Here is a 6976-nt window from a genome sequence, read left to right as displayed (position 1 = left end):
TCTGTCTCTCACTCACTGCCTCTGTCTCTCACTCACTGTCTCTCTCTCTCACTCACTGCCTTTGTCTCTCACTCACTGCCTCTGTCTCTCACTCACTGCCTCTCTCTCTCACTCACTGTCTCTGTCTCTCACTCACTGTCTTTGTCTCTCACTCACTGTCTCTGTCTCACACTCACTGTCTCTGTCTCTCGCTCACTGTCTCTGTCTCTCGCTCACTGTCTCTATCTCTCACTCACTGTCTCTGTCTTTCACTCACTCTCTCCTTCTCTCACTCACTGTCTCTGTCTCTCACTCACTGTCTCTGTCTCTCACTCACTGTCTCTGTCTCTCACTCACTGCCTCTCACTCACTGTTTCTGCCTCTCACTCAGTGTCTCTCACTCACTGTCTCTCACTCACTGTCTCTCACACACTGTCTCTCACTCACTGTCTCTCACTCACTGTCTCGGTCTCTCACTCACTGTCTCTGTCTCTCACTCACTGTCTCTGTCTCTCACTCTCTGTCTCTGTCTCTCATTCTCTGTCTCCGTCTCTCACTCACTGTCTCTCACTCACTGTCTCTGTCTCTCACTCGCTGTCTCTGTCTCTCACTCCCTATCTCCGTCTCTCACTCACTGTCTCTCACTCACTGTCTCTGTCTCTCACTCACTGTCTCTGTCTCTCACTCACTGTCGCTGTCTCTCACTCCGTCTCTCACTGTCTCCGTCTCTCACTCACTGTCTCTGTCTCACACTCACTGTCTCTGTCTCTCACTCACTGTCTCTGTCTCTCACTCACTGTCTCTGTCTCTCACTCACTGTCTCTCACTCACTGTCTCCGTCTCTCACTCACTGTCTCTCACTCACTGTCTCTGTCTCTCACTCACAGCCTCTGTCTCTCACTCACTGCCTGTCTCTCACTCACTGCCTCTGTCTCTCACTCACTGCCTCTGTCTCTCACTCACTGCCTCTCTCACTCACTGTCTCTGTCTCTCACTCTCTGTCTCTCACTCACTGACTCTGTCTCTCACTCACTGTCTCTGTCTCACGCTCACTGTCTCTGTCTCTCGCTCACTGTCTCTGTCTCTCACTCACTGTCTCTGTCTCTCACTCACTGTCTCCGTCTCTCACTCACAGTCTCTGTCTCTCACTCACAGTCTCTCACTCACTGTCTCTTTCTCTCACTCACTGTCTCTCACTCACTGTCTCTGCCTCTCACTCACTGTCTCCGTCTCTCACTCACTGTCTCTCACTCACTGTCTCTATCTCTCACTCACTGCCTCTGTCTCTCACTCACTGTCTCTGTCCCTCACTCACTGTCTCTGTCTCTCACTCACTGTCTCTGTCTCTCACTCACTGTCTCCGTCTCTCAGTCACTGTCTCTCACTGTCTCTGTCTCTCACTCACTGTCTCTCACTCACTGTCTCTGTCTCTCACTCACTGTCTCTGTCTCTCACTCACAGGCTCTGTCTCTCACTCACTGTCTCTGTCTCTCACTCACTGTCTCTGTCTCTCACTCACTGTCTCTGTCTCTCACTCCGTCTCTCACTGTCTCCGTCTCTCACTCACTGTCTCTGTCTCACACTCACTGTCTCTGTCTCTCACTCACTGTCTCTGTCTCTCACTCGCTGTCTCTCACTCACTGTCTCCGTCTCTCACTCACTGTCTCTCTCTCACTCACTGCCTCTCTCTCTCACTCACTGTCTCTGTCTCTCACTCACTGTCTCTGTCTCTCACTCACTGTCTCTGTCTCTCGCTCACTGTCTCTATCTCTCACTCACTGTCTCTGTCTTTCACTCACTCTCTCCGTCTCTCACTCACTGTCTCTGTCTCTCACTCACTGTCTCTGTCTCTCACTCACTGCCTCTCACTCACTGTCTCTGCCTCTCACTCTCTCTCACACACTGTCTCTCACACACTGTCTCTCACTCACTGTCTCTCACTCACTGTCTCTCACTCACTGTCTCGGTCTCTCACTCACTGTCTCTGTCTCTCACTCACTGTCTCTGTCTCTCACTCTCTGTCTCTGTCTCTCATTCTCTGTCTCCGTCTCTCACTCACTGTCTCTCACTCACTGTCTCTGTCTCTCACTCGCTGTCTCTGTCTCTCACTCCCTATCTCCGTCTCTCACTCACTGTCTCTCACTCACTGTCTCTGTCTCTCACTCACTGTCTCTGTCTCTCACTCCGTCTCTCACTGTCTCCGTCTCTCACTCACTGTCTCTGTCTCACACTCACTGTCTCTGTCTCTCACTCACTGTCTCTGTCTCTCACTCACTGTCTCTCACTCACTGTCTCCGTCTCTCACTCACTGTCTCTCACTCACTGTCTCTGTCTCTCACTCACAGCCTCTGTCTCTCACTCACTGCCTGTCTCTCACTCACTGCCTCTGTCTCTCACTCACTGCCTCTGTCTCTCACTCACTGCCTCTGTCTCTCACTCACTGCCTCTCTCACTCACTCACTGTCTCTGTCTCTCACTCACTGTCTCTGTCTCTCACTCTCTGTCTCTCACTCACTGACTCTGTCTCTCACTCACTGTCTCTGTCTCACGCTCACTGTCTCTGTCTCTCGCTCACTGTCTCTGTCTCTCACTCACTGTCTCTGTCTCTCACTCACTGTCTCCGTCTCTCACTCACAGTCTCTGTCTCTCACTCACAGTCTCTCACTCACTGTCACTGTCTCTCACTCACTGTCTCTGTCTCTCACTCACTGTCTCTGTCTCTCACTCACTGCCTCTCACTCACTGTCTCTTTCTCTCACTCACTGTCTCTCACTCACTGTCTCTGCCTCTCACTCACTGTCTCCGTCTCTCACTCACTGTCCCTCACTCACTGTCTCTATCTCTCACTCACTGCCTCTGTCTCTCACTCACTGTCTCTGTCCCTCACTCACTGTCTCTGTCTCTCACTCACTGTCTCTGTCTCTCACTCACTGTCTCTGTCCCTCACTCACTGTCTCTGTCTCTCACTCACTGTCTCTGTCTCTCACTCACTGTCTCTCACTCACTGCCTCTGTCTCTCACTCACTGTCTCTGTCTCTCACTCACTGTCTCTGTCTCTCACTCACTGTCTCTGTCTCTCACTCACTGTCTCTGTCTCTCACTCACTGTCTCTGTCTCTCACTCACTGCCTCTGTCTCTCACTCACTGCCTCTCTCACTCACTCACTGTCTCTGTCTCTCACTCACTGTCTCAGTCTCTCACTCTCTGTCTCTCACTCACTGACTCTGTCTCTCACTCACTGTCTCTGTCTCACACTCACTGTCTCTGTCTCTCTCTCACTGTCTCTGTCTCTCACTCACTGTCTCTGTGTCTCACTCACTGTCTCTGTCTCTCACTCACTGTCTCTGTCTCACACTCACTGTCTCTGTCTCACACTCACTGTCTCTGTCTCACACTCACTGCCTCTCACTCACTGTCTCTGTCTCTCACTCACTGTCTCTCACTCACTGTCTCTGCCTCTCACTCACTGTCTCCGTCTCTCACTCACTGTCTCTCACTCACTGTCTCTATCTTTCACTCACTGCCTCTGTCTCTCACTCACTGTCTCTCTCTCTCTCACTCACTGTCTCTGTCTCTCACTCACTGTCTCCGTCTCTCACTCACTGTCTCTGCCTCTCACTCACTGTCTCTGTCTCTCACTCACTGTCCCTGTCTCTCACTCACTGTCTCTGTCTCTCACTCACTGTCTGTGTCTCTCACTCACTGTCTCTCACGCACTGTCTCTCACTCACTATCTCTGTCTCTCACTCACTGTCTCTCACTCACTGTCTCTGTGTCTCACTCACTGTCTCTCACTCACTGTCTCTCACTCACTGTCTCTCACTCACTGTCTCTGTCTCTCACTCACTGTCTCTTTCTCTCACTCACTGCCTCTGTCTCTCACTCACTGTCGCTGTCTCTCACTCACTGCCTCTCACTCACTGTCTCTGTCTCTCACTCACTGTCTCTGTCTCTCACTCACTGTCTCTGTCTCTCTCACTCACTGTCTCTGTCTCTCACTCACTGTCTCTGTCTCTCACTCACTGTCTCTGTCTCTCACTCACTGTCTCTCACTCACTGTCTCTGTCTCTCACTCACTGTCTCTGTCTCACACTCACTGTCTTTGTCTCTCACGCACTGTCTCTCACTCACTGTCTCTGTCTCTCACTCACTGTCTCTGTCTCTAACTCACTGTCTCTGTCTCTCACTCACTGTCTCCGTCTCTCACTCACTGTCTCTGTCTCTCATTCACAGTCTCTCACTCACTGTCTCTCACTCACTGTCTCTGTCTCTCACTCACTGTCTCTGTCTCTCACTCACTGTCTCTGTCTCTCACTCACTGCCTCTGTCTCTCACTCACTGTCTCTCTCTCTCACTCACTGTCTCTGTCCCTCACTCACTGTCTCTGTCTCTCTCTCACTGTCTCTGTCTCACACTCACTGTCTCTGTCTCACACTCACTGTCTCTGTCTCACACTCACTGTCTCTGTCTCTCACTCACTGTCTCCGTCTCTCACTCACTGTCTCTGTCTCTCATCCACAGTCTCTGTCTCTCACTCACTGTCTCTGTCTCTCACTCACTGTCTCTGTCTCTCACTCACTGTCTCTGTCTCTCACTCACTGTCTCTGTCTCTCACTCACTGTCTCTGTCTCACTCACTCTCTCTCTCTCTCGCTCACTGTCTCTGTCTCTCACTCACTGTCTCTGTCTCTCACTCACTGTCTCTGCCTCTCACTCACTGTCTCTGTCTCTCACTCACTGTCTCTGTCTCTCACACACTGTCTCTGTCTCTCACACACTGTCTCTGTCTCTCACTCACTGTCTCTCACTCGCTGTCTCTGTCTCTCACTCACTGTCTCTCCCTCTCACTCACTGTCTCTCACTCACTGTCTCTATCTCTCACTCACTGTCTCTGTCTCTCACTCACTGTCTCTGTCTCTCACTCACTGTCTCTCACTCACTGCCTCTGTCTCTCACTCACTGTCTCTGTCTCTCACTCACTGTCTCTGTCTCTCACTCACTGTTTCTGTCTCTCACTCACTGCCTCTCACTCACTGCCTCTGTCTCTCATTCACTGTCTCTCACTCACTGTCTCTCACTCACTTTCTCTCACTCACTGTCTCTGTCTCTCACTCACTGTCTCTGTCTCTCACTCACTGCCTCTCACTCACTGTCTCTGTCTCTCACTCACTGTCTCTCACTCACTGTCTCACACTCACTGACTCTCTCTCTCACTCACTGTCTCTGTCTCTCACTCACTGTCTCTGTCTCTCACTCACTGTCTCTGTCTCTCACTCACTGTCTCTGTCTCACACTCACTGACTCCATCTCTCACTCACTGTCTCTCACTCACTCACTGTCTCTCACTCACTGTCTCTGTCTCTCACTCACTGTCTCTGTCTCTCACTCACTGTCTCTGTCTCTCACTCACTGTCGCTGTCTCTCACTCCGTCTCTCACTGTCTCCATCTCTCACTCACTGTCTCTGTCTCACACTCACTGTCTCTGTCTCTCACTCACTGCCTCTGTCTCTCACTCACTGCCTCTCTCACTCACTCACTGTCTCTGTCTCTCACTCACTGTCTCAGTCTCTCACTTTCTGTCTCTCACTCACTGACTCTGTCTCTCACTCACTGTCTCTGTCTCACACTCACTGTCTCTGTCTCTCACTCACTGTCTCTGTGTCTCACTCACTGTCTCTGTCTCACACTCACTTTCTCTGTCTCTCACTCACAGTCTGTCACTCACTCTCTCTGTCTCTCCCTCACTGTCTCTGTCTCTCACTCACTGTCTCTGTCTCACACTCACTGCCTCTCACTCACTGTCTCTGTCTCTCACTCACTGTCTCTCACTCACTGTCTCTGCCTCTCACTCACTGTCTCCGTCTCTCACTCACTGTCTCTCACTCACTGTCTCTGTCTTTCACTCACTGCCTCTGTCTCTCACTCACTGTCTCTCTCTCTCTCACTCACTGTCTCTGTCTCTCACTCACTGTCTCCGTCTCTCACTCACTGTCTCTGCCTCTCACTCACTGTCTCTGTCTCTCACTCACTGTCTCTGTCTCTCACTCACTGTCTCTCACGCACTGTCTCTCACTCACTATCTCTGTCTCTCACTCACTGTCTCTCACTCACTGTCTCTGTGTCTCACTCACTGTCTCTCACTCACTGTCTCTCACTCACTGTCTCTCACTCACTGTCTCTGTCTCTCACTCACTGTCTCTTTCTCTCACTCACTGCCTCTGTCTCTCACTCACTGTCTCTGTCTCTCACTCACTGTCTCTGTCTCTCACTCACTGTCTCTGTCTCTCACTCACTGCCTCTCACTCACTGTCTCTGTCTCTCACTCACTGTCTCTGTCTCTCACTCACTGTCTCTGTCTCTCTCACTCACTGTCTCTGTCTCTCACTCACTGTCTCTGTCTCTCACTCACTGTCTCTGTCTCTCACTCACTGTCTCTCACTCACTGTCTCTGTCTCTCACTCACTGTCTCTGTCTCACACTCACTGTCTCTGTCTCACACTCACTGTCTCTGTCTCACACTCACTGTCTCTGTCTCTCACTCACTGTCTCTGTCTCTCACTCACTGCCTCTCACTCACTGTCTCTGTCTCTCACTCACTGTCTCTGTCTCTCACTCACTGTGTCTGTCACTCTCTCACTGTCTCTCACTCACTGTCTCTATCTCTCACTCACTGTCTCTGTCTCTCACTCACTGTCTCTCACTCACTGTCTCTGTCTCTCACTCACTGTCTCTCACTCAATGCCTCAGTCTCTCACTCACTGTCTCTGTCTCTCACTCACTGTCTCTGTCTCTCACTCACTGTCTCTGTCTCTCACTCACTGTCTCTGTCTCTCACTCACTGCCTCTGTCTCTCACTCACTGTCTCTGTCTCTCACTCACGGTCTCTGACTCTCACTCACTGTCTCTGTCTCTCACTCACTGTCTCCGTCTCTCACTCACTGTCTCTGTCTCTCATTCACAGTCTCTCACTCACTGTCACTGTCTCTCACTCACTGTC

This window comes from Scyliorhinus torazame, chromosome 4 (genome assembly GCF_047496885.1).
Source record: "Scyliorhinus torazame isolate Kashiwa2021f chromosome 4, sScyTor2.1, whole genome shotgun sequence".
Lineage (NCBI taxonomy): Eukaryota > Metazoa > Chordata > Chondrichthyes > Carcharhiniformes > Scyliorhinidae > Scyliorhinus > Scyliorhinus torazame.
Note: the sequence above shows the minus strand (reverse complement) of the source record.